The 19126-nt window shown below is 33.4% G+C and overlaps 1 protein-coding gene across 10 annotated transcripts in view; it reads right to left on the bottom strand.

The window, feature by feature from the left end:
• The window catches only part of LOC126755981 (putative fatty acyl-CoA reductase CG5065), a 105305-nt gene that overhangs the window by 21220 nt on the left and 64959 nt on the right, over nt 1-19126 (bottom strand). For 2 of the 10 annotated variants that reach the window (XM_050468737.1, XM_050468742.1), the window contains exon 1: nt 5081-5222. The exons of 4 other annotated variants lie outside the window; for them this stretch is intronic. The gene's annotated coding sequence lies outside the window, so the exon portion shown is untranslated. Of the gene's footprint in view, nt 1-5080; nt 5223-19126 lie in introns of those variants that run through there. 4 more of the 10 variants (XM_050468739.1, XM_050468740.1, XM_050468744.1 and 1 more) reach the window with 4 other exon arrangements.

The raw sequence follows: 19126 nt of genomic DNA, 5'->3' as shown, positions 1-19126 counted from the left end.
GAGAGAGAAAATTTTATTATATATAATTTAATTTTTATAAGATTTTTTTAAAGATTTTTTATAATTTTTTTATATATGTGACCTGGTCTACGAAAAGGGGGCTTAGGTGTCAAAAAAAGGAGAACAATTAATGAGATAACGAGAAACTGACGATTATTTTTAACAGTTTTTCCCAGAAAACTAGTTTTCGCACGTTAGCCCCCTTTTCGTCGACCAGGTCACATTTAATAATATGTGTCTGAGAATATCTCTATAATGCTTGGTTTTAATATTGCAACTAAGAGAGTGTGGCTGACATGCTACACCAGAGAGACTTATTTATCTGTCAGGATTCAACGATTTACTTTCAAAGAGAATGGATTAGAGTTACAGCAAAAAACTTCAATCTTCTCTGATCTTAAACTGAAAATATCCGATTGGATGAGAGAGAATACGATAACCCAGACTTACATAAAAGAGTGCACTGGCCTTCCGTGAGAATGAAAGAAAGCATGATGTCCTCGATTTGCATAAAAGCGTGCTCTGACCTTCCGTGACAATGAAAGAGAGACATTGCTTAATGATAATAATAAAGAAATCACCCAAAAATCTAATCTTGTCTGATCTTAAACTGAAAATATCCCGAGTTTGGGAAAGTTTTGTGAGAATACGATGTCGAAATTAACCAAATATGTGTTGCTTCGATGAAGCAGGTTGATTATGTGGTCGATCCTAATAGAGACTTCACTGGGCCACTTGGGTAGCTCAGAACGAAGGTCCGCCCAAGATCCTTAGAAATCGACAAAGCGCTTTGAACCCATCACAAGATGCCAAGAAAGCTCGACATCTCTCTCAAGTCCATTCGAATGATTCGGCTCGACTTCTCTCGATAAAGATGATTTTTTTTAAAAAGGGTACCGTAAACAGGTCTCTTTGGACGCTTGAATATGCGAATTCCGGTCCAAAATTCGTGAAGAGCATTAAAACTGCCGATGAGATATGTGTTTGACATGCAAACAACTTATCGGAATGGAGGGAAAAAGTCGAGCCGAAATCAAAAAAAAAACAAAAACACAGTTCTGCAAAGGCTCGAGAATAGATGAATAATTCTTTCTGTTAATCAAGAATGCTTTAGATTGATCCCACCAAATTTAATTAACGAAAAATCTTCTAACAGTTTTCTATCGACAAGTTTCAAGGACAGTCAGGAATCATGTGGACTTCAAATTGCACTGGAAATACTAACGAGGTAGATTTCCTTCCGCCGTTTTTAATACCCCTTAAAAATAGTTACTGCCTTCTCATTGTTATATTTAAGCAAAATTTACTTCAAAAATTTTGTATCAATTTTTTTTAATTTCCGCAAAGTAACAAGTATCAAAACGCATTTAAATTGTCGGAAAGTAAATTCTCAAACACAAAAAAAATCAGCTCAATGCCGCTTAGTCAATAAAAATTCAACTCTGCCTGCCATTTGCCCTTTTCTGTCACATTTGCCAAAAAGGAAAACAAACTTGACTTAATATATGTGGACACATGCACACATACACTGACATGTATTATGTATAAGCATGTACTTGTATGTAAGTTGACATTGATTTGGGATCGACAGTCTCATAGTTAATTCAATGCTACTATTTTATGCTCACCGTTGTGCGTAAGTTCTTTTACGTCATTCGAGGCGTTTGCTGCCTTCGTCGCGCGTAGATAAATCGGTGCATTGGAAGGCAATATGCCTGTCGCACAGGATAATAATACATATGTATGGTACATAAATATGTATATGAATATACATATATTTATTTGGAATTTATATAAGTGGCAAGCGTTTCTCCGGCGCGTTTAAAAAGCGTTGACAGAAATCAATTTCATATTATTTGTTTAATTATTTTGAATTCAATGGAAATATCATGTGTCAAATACAGCACGACCTATTTTACAAATTCCACTGAGCATAGTCTCTTACGCAAACTGCCGGTTTTGCGACATGGAACCGGAAACTCCAAAACAGATGATTTTAAATTACTCAGCAATTTGTAGAAACAGGCTCAACGCTCTTGGATCCATCTGATCGCATCACCGCCATCGCGGAGAGGTTGCAATAGATCATAGTTGGCTGTACAAAACCTTAATTATTTTTCATCTATCTATGACCAAATTTGTTTAATTTTACTGATCAGATCCTTGTAGCTTAACAAGCTCTTCTCTAGTTCAAAAATATGTAGACATTAATTTAGTTTTTTTTCCTTTACGGCGCATGAGCTGTCGATTTTCAATTTCTATACCCAGAACAGGGTATATTAGTTTGCCATGAAGTTAGTAATAACCAGAAGAAAAGGTCGAAGACCCTATAAAATACGTATATAAATCATCAGCGTGATGAGCTGGGTCGATTCCGAGTCCCTCTATTTGTCTGTATATACGCGGCCTAAATCTTCAGTTCATGAGATATTTATCTGATATTTTGCACACGTCCTGTTTTTCTTTAATACTCTTTTGTCGGTAACGCGGTGTCACGCGCACAGGTCCTTCTTGGTCTAGCGCTCTGCAGTTTTTTCTCAAAAGCACATATTTCCAAGCATTTTTACAACGACCAACAGTTGAACGATGGCCATGGAATTTGTTTCACATTTTCGCTGGGATGCGTAATCCGTGGTATTAGAATTTGGGAAATGTATTGAAAATCGTTCATTTAAAAAATATTCCTAAATCGGTTTTTTATTCAAAATGCCATAATTTATGTTTTTTTTTTTTAGATTTTTTCTCAGTTTCTAGTACTACGGACGCGAACAAGTCTACATATTAAGCAAATATTTTTCGTTTCTGTTTCTGATTTCATTTACGGACGCTAATGTATTGAAAAGCGCCTTCGTTCGCAAACGAAATTTATAAAGCTTTAAAAAACAAAATTTCATCATTTTAACTAGGCACTGAGAAAAAATTACAGAAATTCAGCATGTTTTCGGGCGAATAAGATAGATACTCCTATTAATGTTAAAAAATATCTGTATGCAGGTAGATGCTGCTATTAATATGAAAAATTTTTATATGTGCATTTTTTTAGGAAAAAATAAATATTTTCTATAATCCCTTATTTACCAATGTATTTAATTAAAAATTAACAATTATTTAAATAAAAATTTTTTTTTAATAATTTTTTGAAAAAAAATGTTTTCTATGATCCACCTTATTTATAATATATTCAAAAATTAAAAATTAATAAAAAAATATTTTTTTTAACTAAAAAAATTTTTAACTTTTTGAAAAAAGAAAATTTTTGTTTTTAATTTTAATTAGGTTTTGACGAAAAACAAATATTTTTTCTATTATCCATCATAATTGATATTTTATTATTTATATAATTTATTAATAATTAGTTTGAGGAAAAAAAATTGTTTTCTTTTCCCTCTTCTATAATCCCTTATTTACCAATGTATTTAATTAAAGATCAACATTTATTTAAATAAAATTTTTTTTTAAATAATTTTTTGATGAGAAAAAAATATGTTTTCTATGATCCACCTTATTTATCAATATATTCAAAAATTTAAAATTATTATTTAAAAAAATATTTTTTTTATATTTTTTTTATAATTTTTTAACTTACAAAAAATTTTTTTTTCCAATTTTAATTAAGATTTGCCGAAAAAAATATTTTTTCTATTATCCACATATCTCATAATTTATTTTTTATTTTATATATATTTTTTTAATAATTTTTTTGTCGAAAAAAAAATTTTCCTGTGATCCACCTTATTCTCTTATTTATCAATATATTTAAAACTCATTCTATAAAAAAAAATATTTTTTATAATTGTTTTGCATAAAAATTTAAATTTAAAAAAAAAAAATTTTATTCAAAAATTTTAAGAATTTTTTGATGATAAAATTTTATACTTTTGCTATGATCCACATATCTCCTTGTTTAAATTTTAAATATTTTTTTAATAATTTTTTGACAAAAAAAATGTGTTTTCTATGATCCACCTTATTTACCAATATATTCAAAAATTACTAATTATTATATAAAAAAATATTTTTTTTATAATTTTTTAACTTAACAACTTTTTTTTAAATTTTAAATTAAGCTTTGACAAAAAAATAAATATTTTTTCTATTATCCACATACCTCATAATTTATATTTTATTTGTTATATATTTTTATAATAATTTTTTTGTCGAAAAAAAATGTTTTCCTTTTTCTCTTATTTATCAATATATTTGAAAATTATTTTATAAAAAAATATTTTTTATAAGTTGTTAACATAAAAATTTCGAATAAAAAAAAACAAAATGTATTAAAAGATTTAAATGAAGTTCTGTCAAAAAAAAATAATATTTTTCCATTATCCACATATCTCCTTATTTATAATTTATTTTTTATGTATTTTTTAATAATTTTTTGACTAAAAAATTTTTTTTTCTTTGATCCACCTTTTTCTTTTATTTATTAATATATTTAAAAATTAAAAATTATTATATAAAAAATATTTTCTTATATTTTTAATATAAAAATTTAATTAAAAAAAACAATTTTTATTAAAAAAAAATCAATAATTTTTTGACGATAAAATTTAATACTTTTTCTAATATTTAATTTTTAACTTATTTTTTATATATTTTTTAATAATGTTTTTGTCGAAAAAAATTAAAATTTTTTCTGTGATCAATATAATATACATATATTGATATATATTTCAAAATTAAAAATTATCACATAAAAAAAATATTTTCAAATAATTTTTTGACGAAAAAAATTATTATTTCTTCAAATTTTTTTCTATGATCCACATAACTCCCAATTTAAAAATTAATTTTATTTTCACACACTATCCTCACAAGGCACATTTTTAGCCACCTTCCACTCACTTCGAAGCACTGTACACCTGGAAGCGTTGTTACACTGCGGCACAAAAAATAATTTATGCATGCGCCCGCCAACAGGCTGTCAAAGGACACTGCTGTGGTTACCGTTACAACACGTGCGCGCTAACAAATTTGAATTCACCAAAAACCAAAAAACAGAAAAAAATCAACGAAAACCACGCAACAGATTAAATATGAAAATGTACAACAAGAGCAGTAGTGATAAGACACAAACCAGGAAGCAAGTAAATAAATAAGTAAGTATGCTATTAGATAAGTAGTAGTTAGTTAGGCACTTAGTAGTGGGAGTAGTATGGCGGTACACACAGTGAGTACGCTTTAAACCGCGCGTTACAAAGCCAACGAAACGAATGCGCCGAGACGCTATAACGACGCAGATATTTGTAGCTTCCGCATAAAATAAAAAATGACAAACCAACAACACAACACCGCACAGCACACAAGTAAGAACACATAGTGCCGCGTGACATAGGCGGCGCGCAGGCTATGTAAGTGCGCGCCGCGCGGCGGGTGTGGCTAAGGAGTCGGCAAACACTGCGCGCAAAAGACTTACAACCAAGCAAGACGAACTTTGGCTGGGTACTAAGGGCGCGCGTGCGGTGTACGCACGTTATGGTGGTGTCATATATGTAAAGTACACAGCCAGCTGTCAGGCGGATGCGACACAGCCTCAAAGCGCATAAAGCATAGTGTGTGGATATCCACTTGTCTTTCAGGGTTGGGGGTGCTTTACAGCGCAATGAGTGTATTTATTAAGCATTGTTGTTGTTGGCGGCGTATAGACTTTTACAACATTAAGACGCTATTAAAACTGTTAGTTCTACAGTTTACTTGGATAGTACTAACGGATATGCACTAACTATATATATGTGTGTGTGGCGCATACATAAAAACAGGCGATTAACATTTGTTGACTGCAACGGAAACCGGCTTGAGTGACGCGCTCCAAGCGCGCTGGTGTGCATGAGTTGGCTTAGGTGGCTGTGTGTGTATATGTGTGTGTGTGTGTGAGGCATATAGTTTAAGCAAATACTACAATGGCGCGCGCACCCCCGCGCTAAGGCTTCGGGTGGCGCAAAAGCGCAAAGCATTTCAGCCAGTATACCGCCAGGCGATGAGGAAGGCTTGCTGCTGGGTTATAGAACTCATAAATGTTGTGTATTAATAAGAGTTGTCAACAATGCACTTTTCCCAACAGTCACGCATTTCATTTGGAATTTCAACTTTTTGATGAGTGTGTATTACAAAATTCCTCTTTTTTTTATTTTAAAATAAATAGAAAGAAAACAATTGCACTAAGGAAATATGTTTTTTATTGTTTTATTTTTGTTTTATAATGCATTTACAACACATAAATAACACAAAATTGCTGGCGCATCTCATTGGCAACTATTTGAACGCCTCTGACGTCAGCAAAGTCTAGCAGAAATTCAAATGAACCTCAAGTGTTAAAGTGATAAAGGTGCGACATGCAATTTGGCGTAAAATTCTAACTTAAAAAATGTCGCACAAAAACAGTTTCAGCAAAAGTTGAAGTGTAAAATAAGCAATAGTCGAAGAAAACATATTTTCAAAGCAATTGAATGTTGCACTTTTCGCATGCACTGTATACAGCAATTTGCTATAAGTGAGCAGCACTTCTAACGGTTACTTACAGTAGCACATTTAAATGATTTCTAGCCCAAAGCACTAGTTAAAGAAAATCAAACCTGTTGGAATGAGCTACCTAAGTGCAAAACTGCTTAAATCACATGCAAAACGGTAGAACGGAAATACTCAAAATTCCTATTGGCACTCGATAGTAGAGATTGTAAGAACATAATGGGAATACTAACTGGTCACTGTCTGGTGACGACACACGCACGCAGCATGTGGCTGACAGATCGAGAAGACTGCAGGAATTGTCTAGAGCAGGGCACCAGGGAAACAATGAAGCATCTCTAGTGCACTTGTTCCGCATTGGCAGTCCCCACGGTATGATACACTGGTGCAGGTATCGATAGTGAGACCGCAAAGTCTATTAAAATTCGCGTCAAGTGCAGGCATCCTAAAGGATGACTACTACTCTTAGACCTGGGAACTGAACTCCATCTGGTATCACAAAGGACCAAAACTGCTCTATGCGTGGCTTATTGGCCTATCAAATTCACCTAACCTAACCTAGGTGTGACCGTTTGTTGTTCATCGTTCCCTTTTCAACAGGTACATGGTGTGTCGTCATGGTTTAGAAATATAAGTTCCGAATAGTTCTAACCAACAATAAAGGCGTTCAGTTCTTTAGTTTTGTATTCAAAAGGTGACAGTTTATAGTTTTTTCGAACATCTAACGGTGTTATATGTGAAATATTTATCTCAGGTTAAGTGAGATTATAAACTTATTAATAAATCCAACATTTAGTATCTGATACTTAAGTGGATTTATAATTTCTCTGAAATTCATAGAAGTCCTAGTTCGAGTTCATCAAGTTCTAAGCAGCTTCTGAGCTCGAATAGAATTACATACTCGTACAGAACTCGAAGCCTTTCAATACAATTTTAGCCATTCTTACTGAAAAATAAAAGAGTTTGTTCTCTACAATGGTCAGTTCAGTGGCGTAGCTATAACTTCGGGCGCCCGGGGCCAAGGATGTTCTGCCGCCCCCCCCCCTTTATCTACCTACCTACAAGTTTCATGAGGTGGTTCGAACAAAAGTGAATTTTTACAAAATATCTTCGATATTAAGTATATAAAATTTCGGAACTAGAAGCCACGCAAATTCTGAAGTTCCAAAATTCTCACAATACGGTTTTTGAGAAAATTGATAGTAAATTTACAAGACATCTTATTAAAAGCCATAGAGAAAAAACCATTTTCGCCCTATATCTTGTACACTTTTGACACAATTTGTAGCAATTTTTGTCCGAATTGGAGTTTTTAAATACCAGTTTTGCAAAAAAAAATTTTAGATATTTTTCCGAATATTAAAAAACAGCGAAGATCGTTTTGCCGCCCCCAAGACGTTACGCCCGGGGCGACGGCCCCCTTCGCCCCCCCTAGCTACGGCACTGGGTCAGTTGGAACTAATATTTGGTATTGATTTAGGTTCATAATGCTAAATTAAACATAAATTTACGTATTTATTTAATTTGTTAAGAAACTTATGAAAAGGAGTTGAAGGAATCGCTTAGTAGTGAATGTGAAGGACAAAGAGCGCTCTTTCTTAATGGATAGTTAAAGCTGAGCTACTAATCACAGAGATTCGACTCTCCCTAGGGAGCGTAGAACTTTCATTAGTAGACAACAGCAACTCTGTCAGCTTCTACTCAGCTTGGCTAGCTAGTGATAGTAAGCTATTATGAAACAAACCTTATGTTATATATATTTCAGCTTCGTTATTGTTGTAGACACCGCTTACAAGGTTATAGTCGAGTTCGAGTTATACACTGAACATAAATATCAAATACATATGTATATATACTTTGACAGCTGGTTTTACAGCTATCACTGCAGGAACTGCTATAACTTTAAATGTCTCCATATGTATATATACATATATGTATATAGTATGTCTGGTTGAGAGAAAAAGTGTGGTTGAATTTTTAGAGTTTTTTTCAGTTCGAACTGATACTAACTTCCACGATTTTTATGGTATACCAAATTAAGAATGGATTGCTTTCATTATCGTTTCGGCTTTCATAATCGTTTTGATTTTAGAATCATACGAATATCTCGTGGAAGACCCTATAATCACTACCGAACAGCCAGTTAATTGCTTCGGTGCCTGCTTAGTTTTTACTCTCCCAGACTTGTGCTTAAATTTCCATTCTACAACAGTGTTAATTGAAAACTAGAAATAAACAAGTATGCAAAAATAAGCATAACTAAAGAGCATTCTCGAGAAAGTTTTGCATAAGCAAATATTTTTGTTTGCCAACAAAAGTATCGTCGTAAAGTTGACATAGTAAATATTTCGGAAATTCCAGCAAATTGTTTATTTGGCTTGTTGATTTTCCCGTTTTTTTTCAATTTTCTATTGAAATTGTGTCCTTCCCATTTTCAAGGGCACTATTGGAGTATTTCGAATACTTTGACGTAAAGGCAAACTTCCGTATGAAAATTGAAAGATATATATTTTTATACACTTGCAACGTGTTGCTACAGAGTATAATAGTTTTGTATCACCTAAAACTTATCATATTAGATATGGAGTTATACTACTATAACCAAAAAATACTAAGAATTTGTTCATAATTTTAAAACTCTTAATTTATTCTTCAAAATAAATGTCGTAGACGCCCAAGTAGTCCCCCAAGGTTCCGATACACTTGTGTCAACGTTTTTTTCAAACCTCGAAACAGTTGTTCAAGTCAATTTCTGAAATAGCCTACAAAGCGCGTAGTCTTCAATTGACTCAAACTGTTTGCACTGAGCGATCGTTTGAGTTTTCGTAATAGCCAGAAATCACACAGAGCTAAGTCAGACGAATACGGTGGTTGCGCCACGATATTCGTTAAAAACTTGGCGACAAACTCACGAAAAATCAACGGAGTATGCGACGTCACATTAGCGTGGTGCAAAAAGCAAGAGCCGACGGCTCATAACTCCAGTCTCGTTTTACGAATGGCTTCGCTTAAGCGACGCATAATACACAAATAGTATTCCTTATAGACTTTAGCCGATAGGTAGGTAATCGAAGTGCATCACACCTCGATAATCCAAGAAAATTGTGACATAACATTGATTCTTCGGCTCATCTTTGCCACGATATTCGGCTGATCAATCGTCTATTTCCGGGTCGTAAGCATAGATCCAAGACTCATCGCCAGCAATTAATTATACGTTTCATGAGCTCCTGGTAGTCGGAAAGTATTGTTTCACAGACCTTAACGCTACGCTGTTTTTGGAAGACTGTTGTTGAGTAATTTTGGCATCAACCGTCGTACTTGCACTTTTCTTAGGACCAAATGATCTTCCAAAAAGGTTTTCACTTATCCCTCCGATATTACAATGATTTGATGCAACGAATTACTTTAAGTAAGGACATCTTTAATTTTAAAAGTTTTGAAAGAGTTGGGGTGGTCCGGCTCTCTAATAGGTTTAATACAAATTTTCTTAGAACAAATTTATTGTTATACGCTCCGACAGTATGAAAACAGCCGAGATAATACGATAGCGTTTTGTAGGAGCCAGTCTGAAAATTTTGCGTTGAGCATGGCACCGCCCACCTTTAGATGACCTTATATATCTCTGCAACTACTCAAGCAATTTCCACCAAAATCGATATATCACATTATTCTCACATTCCTATGTTACAGAGCGAAAATTGAAATTGAGAAGCGATATCGGGCTATAGCCACGCCCACTTTCCCATTAACCCCATTAACACCATTTCAAATTCTAATTCTTTCACTTTCCAGTACACAAATTGAGCACAAAGTGAGTTTAAGCTCTGTCATCTTATGACCAAAAATTTGTCAAAATCGAGCTAAAACTTATCAAGTCCCCTGACGCCGAATATACTACATGAACCCCAGAGAGTATTGCGAACTTTTTAACTAAGATGTTGGTCAACCTTTAAACTACCTGTCTCGGAACCGGTTGTGGACCCTTACTCTCTTAGGCAAACTGGTGCAGAATGATCCGTAGAATATTTCCCTCATTTTGTACTGGGGATAGAAAATCGTGAATTTCATTTCAACCTGCTCTAACCAAACAAAATATTCAAACGCAGTTTTTTGCACTTTTCATGCCCGATTTTCAAACCGCTACCGTGTCACGTGCGACAACAGTAGCCTTAGATAGTTAGCGACCCTTACACTCCTACACTTATACACAAAAAAGCATAATTTACATACTCTTAGACCCACTTGCTCTTGCACTGCTCAATGAATTATGCAGCCTAGTTCATATTTGATTTGGTTTCACATTTGCATATCTCAACAAGAGCAGCGCAAATACTTACATACATACACATGTACGTGTGTGTGCATTTTTTTTCGGAGCGCACTTTCATAAGTGTCGCTGTAAAAGGTCCTGTAGTTGCGCCACGGCTGCCAACTACAATGAATATAAGCCGACATTATTATGTAAAATTTATATGCTACTACAACAACAACAACTGCTACTCGTAAACATCCGCAACGGTTGCACATGCTTAGGCATAAAAATCACGCAAATACTGAGGCACTACACGCCTCCTTCCCGTCTTCTCCACAACTTATACGCTTAAAGCCGCCCGAATGCTAAGAATGTCACTTGGTTTTTGCTTCCACGCTTACTGTTCGAGCGCCTTCTTTTCTTCTACACAAAGATAAAGGGTAGTGTTGGGTCAAGTCGCTCCATTTGCATATTTGCCTAGATGGCTGGCTGTAAATATTTTGACAGATACCTTTTGGCAACGCTCTCATTATTGGACATATATTGCATAAGTAACTATACTATATATCACTTAAAATATAGCGTAAGCTTGGCTTAAGGGCTAAATTGATTGCAACTGTGGTCACCGCGTAAGGACTTTTCTAGAATTTATTTTAGAAACCCACAAATTAGATAAACTTCTAGTCTATATTAGGCTATAAAGGCACCCTAGAACTACTATTGGTAGAATGGCAGCGGGTCAGTGCTCCCAGATTCGTATAGATAGCTGGGCATCGCGGAAACTTGGTTAGCGTTGGGCCACCATCGGTACATGAAATGTCGCAAACGGCTTTTGGCCCAAGATCGATCGCAAGAGATCTAGTGATCTCTTTGCCCTCAGTAAGGCTAGCCTCTCCCTAGTTTTGGGGCTTTTACCGGCCTCACGAAGGACTACATATAGTAGTTCACGTGCGATCTTTGAATAGCCATCTAACCTAACCTAACCTAGTCAATATTAAGATCCGAAACAGTTCGACTTACTCCTCAAACCGAAATCCGGGAATAATTGGCATTTGACAGATATGTAAATACAGGCATTATTAAACTTATTTTCGTTAGATCTCTTGAAATCCTAACTGATATCGTTAATATTGCCTAAACATGTTAAGTCCCAACTATTATTTATAACTATAGTATTGGAACAGTTATTAGCCAGCTCCACCATGGATATATCGAAGCTGAGAGGTTGCTTTGAGTACTGGTTAGGACTGCTCTGTTAAAAATGAATAGATGATGTCCACGGAACCATAATTGCTCTCAGGTAATTTTTTTTAACGTGTGATGTTCAGTGTGGAAAAATTGCTTTTCAGAGCTGGTCTTTCTGACAGTTTTGTTAATTGATTTATATTCCATTCGGTTTGTCATTTTATAATGAACAGACTTACTCCGCCTCGCGCAAATTTATTACCAAAATAATGCTTCGATCCGCACGACACATTTAGTTCAACAATGATATTTACTTTTTTGCAATTGGTACGTATTGGCAAATCAAATTGGAGTGACGATAATTCCCCACCCATTGTTGAGATGTCGTTACATCCCCAAAAGGTCACTGTTTTGTGTGCTTTAAGGGCAGAGGGAATCATTGGTCCATACACACGAATAACTGTAATAAACAGAATACCCTTAGGTTTAGGATTGGGAATCATTGGTCAACACGCATGAATAACTGTAATGAGTTTCCGCAGAATACCATCACGTTTAGGATTTGAACTGCTAAAGACACTGTCTTGTTTGAAACCATAAAATTCTTGCACTTGGATCTCATGTACGATTACAGACAAAACTTTTTGAACGCCCTGAAGCCCACTAAGGGTCTTAATTTTTATTTCCCTCAGATAATTAGTTTAGCTGTAGGTCTGAGATCCGAGAAATTTCAGCATTGTTTTTGAAAATACAGGACAGTTAAGAAGGACGTGTTGATTAGTTTAACTTGGCGTCCTCTAAAGTACATATTTTTACAACTGTAAACTGGTTGGGTTAGCTAAGTTAGGTTAGCTTAGATAAATAAGACAGCTAGAAGCGGATGACCGTTGTGTCACCCAGAGCTTTTTGGTATGGATTAAATAGATCATCGCGTACCGACAAAGCACCTAGAGCTAGCTATAAATGCAGTAAGCCGTCTAATATCTATTCCACCCGATTCCGCGCGTTCATGGAAAGTATGGTAACCGAGATGCCAAAGTTGGACAGTGGAGAAAAAAGTGCCTAGATGTTTCCACCTTATCTTCCTCTCTGCAGCTGGGATACAGGGGAACTCCTGCTAGTTGCCATCTTGATGGGATTTTGGTAAGGGAACCTTGCAAGCTTTCAAACTCATCGGATTTACATTTTCGATTCTGCTGTTACCAGGCGCATTTATTTCTATTTTTAACTTAATCAAGTGGATTCTGAATGAACAATGATTAGCTAACCCAATTTCTCTTAATATAGAAAAGGCGAACGTCACTGACGGTGAGGAGTTTACCAGACCTCTTGCAATTTAGCTCGTATCAGAAGGATATAGTGTCCACAATATATAGAACGGGTTTAACAAACGTTGGATGAAATTAAATGAGGCAATCTAACTAAAAGAAGACATGTGAGAAATCACAGTTGTTGGCAACGGTCGATGGAATGATAAGCTGCATGTGATATACTATGACATTGAAATAGTTCAGCGAATAAACAGACAGTATCCGAATGGTTGAAAACACTCCGGATCCGACAGTATTCGACGCAGTACCTGCCGTGGGAAGCAGGAGAAGAGGCAGATAAATTCTGAACCTTCGCAGCGAGTAGGTGGATAGGTAACCTATATGATGTTTCTCTTTAGGAATCCATATGACCGAAAAAAGTCGTATCTGTTTGTAAATAATAACAGTAACAAAAGTGGCGTGAGCAGTCAAAAACACTGAAGAGATGAAGAGAGTTAATTTTTTTTCTCGAAAATAAATGAAAACTCGTGCAGCCCCATTGACTACGAAATTGCCACACAGCCACTCAAATCAAATAAACAATTCATAAGTCAGGCGAAATTATGCGAACTAAATGCGCATTAATTTAGACAGCGTTTAACAGGCGTCTGACGCGAATGATGGTAAACACAACAACAACAAAGTGTACATATGTAAATAGAGAAAGAGAAACAAAATTGCAATGCAGAAAAATGTCACAATAGCTGGTGTGCCAAATTTTTCACTTAACTCGCTGGCATCGCTTAATTTTTTTTGACTTTTTTTCGATGGCATCACTTGGTTGATTTTTAACTTTTTTGATTTTTTTTTTTTAACTTTAAAAAACTTTTTTTTATTTTTTTTAAAGATATATTGCTTATTTGCATCGCTTTTTATTATTTTTGGTGTGTTAGTTATTTGTACCAGCTAACATATTTAAGAAAAAAAACTGTTTAATAAAATTTGAAAAAAAAATTTAAAAAGTTGTAAAAACAGCAAAAAAATATGAAAGCATTAAAAAATACTATTTTAAAATTATTTTTTTTGTTATTCCGAAAAAAAAATTAAATTGTAAAAGTTGTAAAAATAGCAAAAAAAATATATAAAACAGAATTTTTAAAAATTTAAAAAAAGTTTTAAATAAAATTTTTAAAAAATAAAAATGACAAAAAATTAAAAAAAAAGTTTTAAATACAATTTTTAAAAAATATTTTTTTTTTTTAATTTTTAAAAAATGAAATTGAAAAAGATGTATAAATAGTAGTATTAAAAATATGTACATATAAAAAAAAATTAAAAAAAAGTTTAAATAAAATATTTAAAAAATAAAATTAAAAAAATCTAATTTTTAAAAAATAATTTAAAAAAAATTTGTTATCATTTTATATATTTTTTTTGCTAGTTTTTCAACATTTGTATTGTTTTCCAATTTGTTTGCTATTTTTTTCTCATTTTTACGCTTTTGAAACTTTGCAACATCGGCAAGTAGTGGTGGTGGTGATGGCGATGGTGGCCACAGCAAGAAGTAAAAATTAACATATGCAAATTACTAGCAAAAGCGTAATGACTGGTGTTGAAAGCGAAATTGGAATTTGAGCGGCTAAAATGAAGATCGACTTACTGGAGATAAATATGCCAGTGTGTGTATGTATGTATGTGTATTACTAGTATATATGTTAGTAAGTGTATATGTACATACGTGTATATGTGTATATGTATATATGTATATATGAATATTGCTTTGTAGGATTGTATATAGTAAGTGCTCGCGCAGGTGATTTCAACGGCTGAATGGCATTTTAAGCATCCATGAATGAGTATGTATGTACATACATACATGTATGTGCGTGTATGCGACGCGTAACTGTATCTCTAATTTGTGCAGGTCGTTGTACAAATAAATGGCCAAATTGAAAATGCTGAAAACTAAGTCTAAGAAATGTGAAAATGGCGCAAATAAATAAAGCTGCAAGCTGTTTGAAGACATACACATACACACATGCCTATGTATGTGTGTGTTTTTTTTTAAATAAGTATATGTCTGTCTATATGTATGTATGTGTATATTTGCGTTACACAAACGCTTATTTACAAATTGCCAACAAACGCTGTGGTGCAAAATAAAATAGTTTGCTGCGTGGCTTGAAAGCGCCTGCGCAGCGTCAACAGCTGAGCGCAGTTTAGCGCCGAAAAGAGCGCAAGAGCATAGAGATCTGGCAAATATTTTTGGTTTTTTGTTTTTACAAGCGATTTTTACATTTTATGGCCTTTTGTATATTATCCATTTTTTCGACTGCGAACCTTTTTAATACCTTTATTTTAATATTTTGCTTTATTGCTTTTTTTTATTTATTTTTTATTACTTTTATTTTAATTTTTTGCTTTCGCTAATTTTTGCTTTGTTTCTTTTTTTACTTATTTATTATTTTTTTCTTTTTTTATTTATTCCTTTTTATTATTTTTATTTTTTATTCAATTTTTTTTAATCTCATCATTTGTTTTTACTATACTCATCAATTTTTTCCCCATTCGGGCACAAGGTTATGCCATGTCGAAAAAAAATTTAATATCATCTTGATTAATAAAAATGCACTAAAGTTAACACAGCAACAACTATTCTTATGACACTTTTATTCATGGCAACAGGTTTAAAATTTTGAAGATTTGCAATCAATTTCTTGTGGAATTTTTTCTCATTTTTGGAATATTGCGCGATATTTTGGCCCTTTTTCAATATGCATATAATTAAAAACCCAAAAAAAGAAAAGAAAATATGTGTATGCGAAATTAGGCGTGACGAGGTCGACGTTTTAATAATAGTTTAAATGAATACCGCAGAGATCGTTAATACACGCACACACACACTCATGCATAGCCGCCTATTTACTGGCGTAAGATTCAGATTAAGATTTCGAAAAATTTTAATTTGGAATTTTTAATTGTCTTTGCATGGTTGTTATTACTTTCTTAATGAAATTTGTTAGGGTATGTGTAAGCAGATAAAATATTTTGGATATTACATACATACATACATACATATATGTATATGTTTGGCATACTTTAGTATAAGTCTCTTGTAATGAAGCTTGCCTTAAGATAACTCAATATTTTTAACACTTTGCAACCGCATATGTTCGATTCGATACAATGAAAAAATCGGATTTTTGGATGGGAGGAGGAAATCGATAAACGTAAATCAAATAAGATCTACACAAATATGTCAGACCTTTAGTAAATCGATAAATATACTTAAATGTAATTTATAATTATTTATCGGAAATAAAAATCGATAAAAACAAATCGATTAAAGTCAAAAATCCGATTATTGAATAGAAGTATAACATATGTATGTATATCAAATTCCTAATTATTTATCGGAAATAAAAATTGATAAAAATAAATCGATTAAAGTCACAAATCCGATTATCGCATCGAAATTATCAATTATATTTATCGATATATTTTATTAAATATTACAAAAAATGAAATTATTATTGGAAAAATCAACAGAAAATAAATTTTGGCACTTTGATAGCGATGAACATATGTATGTATGTGCATATATATGTACATATATCAAATTTCTAATTATTTATCAGAAATAAAAATCGATAAAAATTAAATCACTTAAAAGCAAAAATCCGAAATATCGATAATAATATCGATTTATTTTATTCGATTAGGTATTACAAAAACTAAAATTATTAATGGAAAAATCAACCGATAATAAATCTTGGTATATCGATAGAAATTAACATATATCAAAATTCTAATAATTTATCGAAAGTAAAAATCGATTAAAACAAATCGATTAAAATCACAAATCCGAAGTATAAAATATGTTTATCGATTTCTTTTATTGAATTAAATTTAAAAAAAAATTATGAATGGAAAAAGTACCGATAATAAATCTGGGCATTTGGATAGGAACAAACATATATAATATATATGTATATATATATATATATATTTATATATATATATTCTAATTATTTAACGGAAGTAAAAATCGATAAAAAGCACATATCCAATTATCAGAAACCGAAGTATGAGTTGTGTTTATCGATTTATTTTATTCAATAAATATATCACAAAAAAATAACGACAATAAATCTTTGCATTTTGATAGGGTCGAATTTATAGCAAGATTCTAACCATTTATCGAAAGTAAAAAATCGATAAAAATAAATCGATTAAAGTTGATTATCCGATTATCGTATCGAAAGTATCATTCATGTTTATCAATTTATTTTATTCGTTTACATTTTAAAAAATATGATTTTCATGGAAAAATCGACACAACAAATTCTGATACTTTGTAGGAATAAATATATGTATATTAAATTTTTAATAATTTATCCGTAAATTTATAAATCCAAATCGATAAAATGCACAAATCCGATTCTCGAATAAGACGAACCAATCGAAAAACACAATTCAATAAGAAAACAAAAAAGGAAAATTTCGAAATGTATCGATAAGTATCGATATAATGTAATATAACAAAATTTCGACAAATCGGAAAGCAGTGAAGGGGTCTTGTGTATAAACTCAGGTAAGTGACTTAAGTTTTTGACTGTCTTTCACGTCCGCATCTTATGATTTCAAAATCTTAGACCAACAACTTCCCCTAGATAACCAAGAAAAAAGCGTTTAAAGGCGAGTTATAGTGAGAGAACTCTCTGTGGTTGTGCACAGGGTTTTGGACCCACCCCACAAAAAACTTGCTCCAACAGAAAATTAAGCAGAGCCTTGAACGAGAGAAACCTCCCTTATAATGACGACCCCTCTGAACGCTTTAAGCATAACGAAAGGCGACCCTTGTGAAGTCTACCAAAACGGCCATATAAAGGGATGCACATTCAGTTTTGGATTTGTAGTGAACAGACTCCATAGCCGAGTTCTGCCACTTATTCCGGCGAATAAACGTCTAGCCACAAACCGCAGCAAAGCGAAGTTTTTCAAAAATGATGTGCTCAATGCTGACGATGTCAACATCGTGCTAGGCGATTGGGTAAAGAAGGTGTTCAATACCCTACCATACCGCTAATGGACTGGAGTTGATCGACTTCCTTGGGGCCCGTATCAGATTCCGGCACAATAGAATCTATTAAGTTGTTTGTCTGCCTTCGCATCGATGATAAACAGATGACATGTCTAGACGGACGTACGTTCAGAGGGCCAAATATCGACACGGATCACTATCTTGTTGCAACGATATTAATAATCCGCCTCTGTGCTACAAAGAACGTAGTCAACAAGGAAGGCTTCACGTCAAAAACTTGCAATCACAAAAGTCAGCCGACAAAAAGGTAGATTTGATCTGGGTCAACCATAGTATGCAAGAACTATGGACCATAAGGGTTGGTATGTTCTATCGACTAAACATTAATGGCAAATTCAGTTTACAGGTAATATATTATCGGTTATATTTTTAACCTTGATGTTACTTTGGGTGAACCCCCCGTCAATCTGCCAGTGCCTACAAGCCTATACACTACAATATATCAAAATGCAATCAGAAATTTCAGTGTTTTTGTTTGGCTGATGAATCAAAGCAAAGCGAGTGGCGAAAAACAAGGGGTAACTATCTAAAACAACAAAGAAAACTACTATGTTTGCAAAGAACTGTGATTAACAAAGCACAGTACAATACAAGTATATACTACGTACAAGAACATTAGCAACAACAACTAACTAAAAATGCAACTAAACAGCGGTTACATTAATTGTTGCTTGCATGCCGCCGGAAAATTGGGTCACCAAACGCAACATGCCATCAATGAAGAAGAGGGCGAAGACGAAGGCGACAGAGAACCATTTAATGTAGTCGCATGTAAATGGCAGTTGTTGTTGGTGGTGGTGGTGGTCTCATTGGCGACGACATTCGCGAAATATGCTGTTTATTGTAGTAGAAGAAGGACGGGAG

The sequence above is a fragment of the Bactrocera neohumeralis genome, chromosome 4 (genome assembly GCF_024586455.1).
Source record: "Bactrocera neohumeralis isolate Rockhampton chromosome 4, APGP_CSIRO_Bneo_wtdbg2-racon-allhic-juicebox.fasta_v2, whole genome shotgun sequence".
Classification (NCBI taxonomy): Eukaryota; Metazoa; Arthropoda; class Insecta; order Diptera; family Tephritidae; genus Bactrocera; species Bactrocera neohumeralis.
Note: the sequence above shows the minus strand (reverse complement) of the source record. Positions and strands in the feature narration are given on the sequence as shown.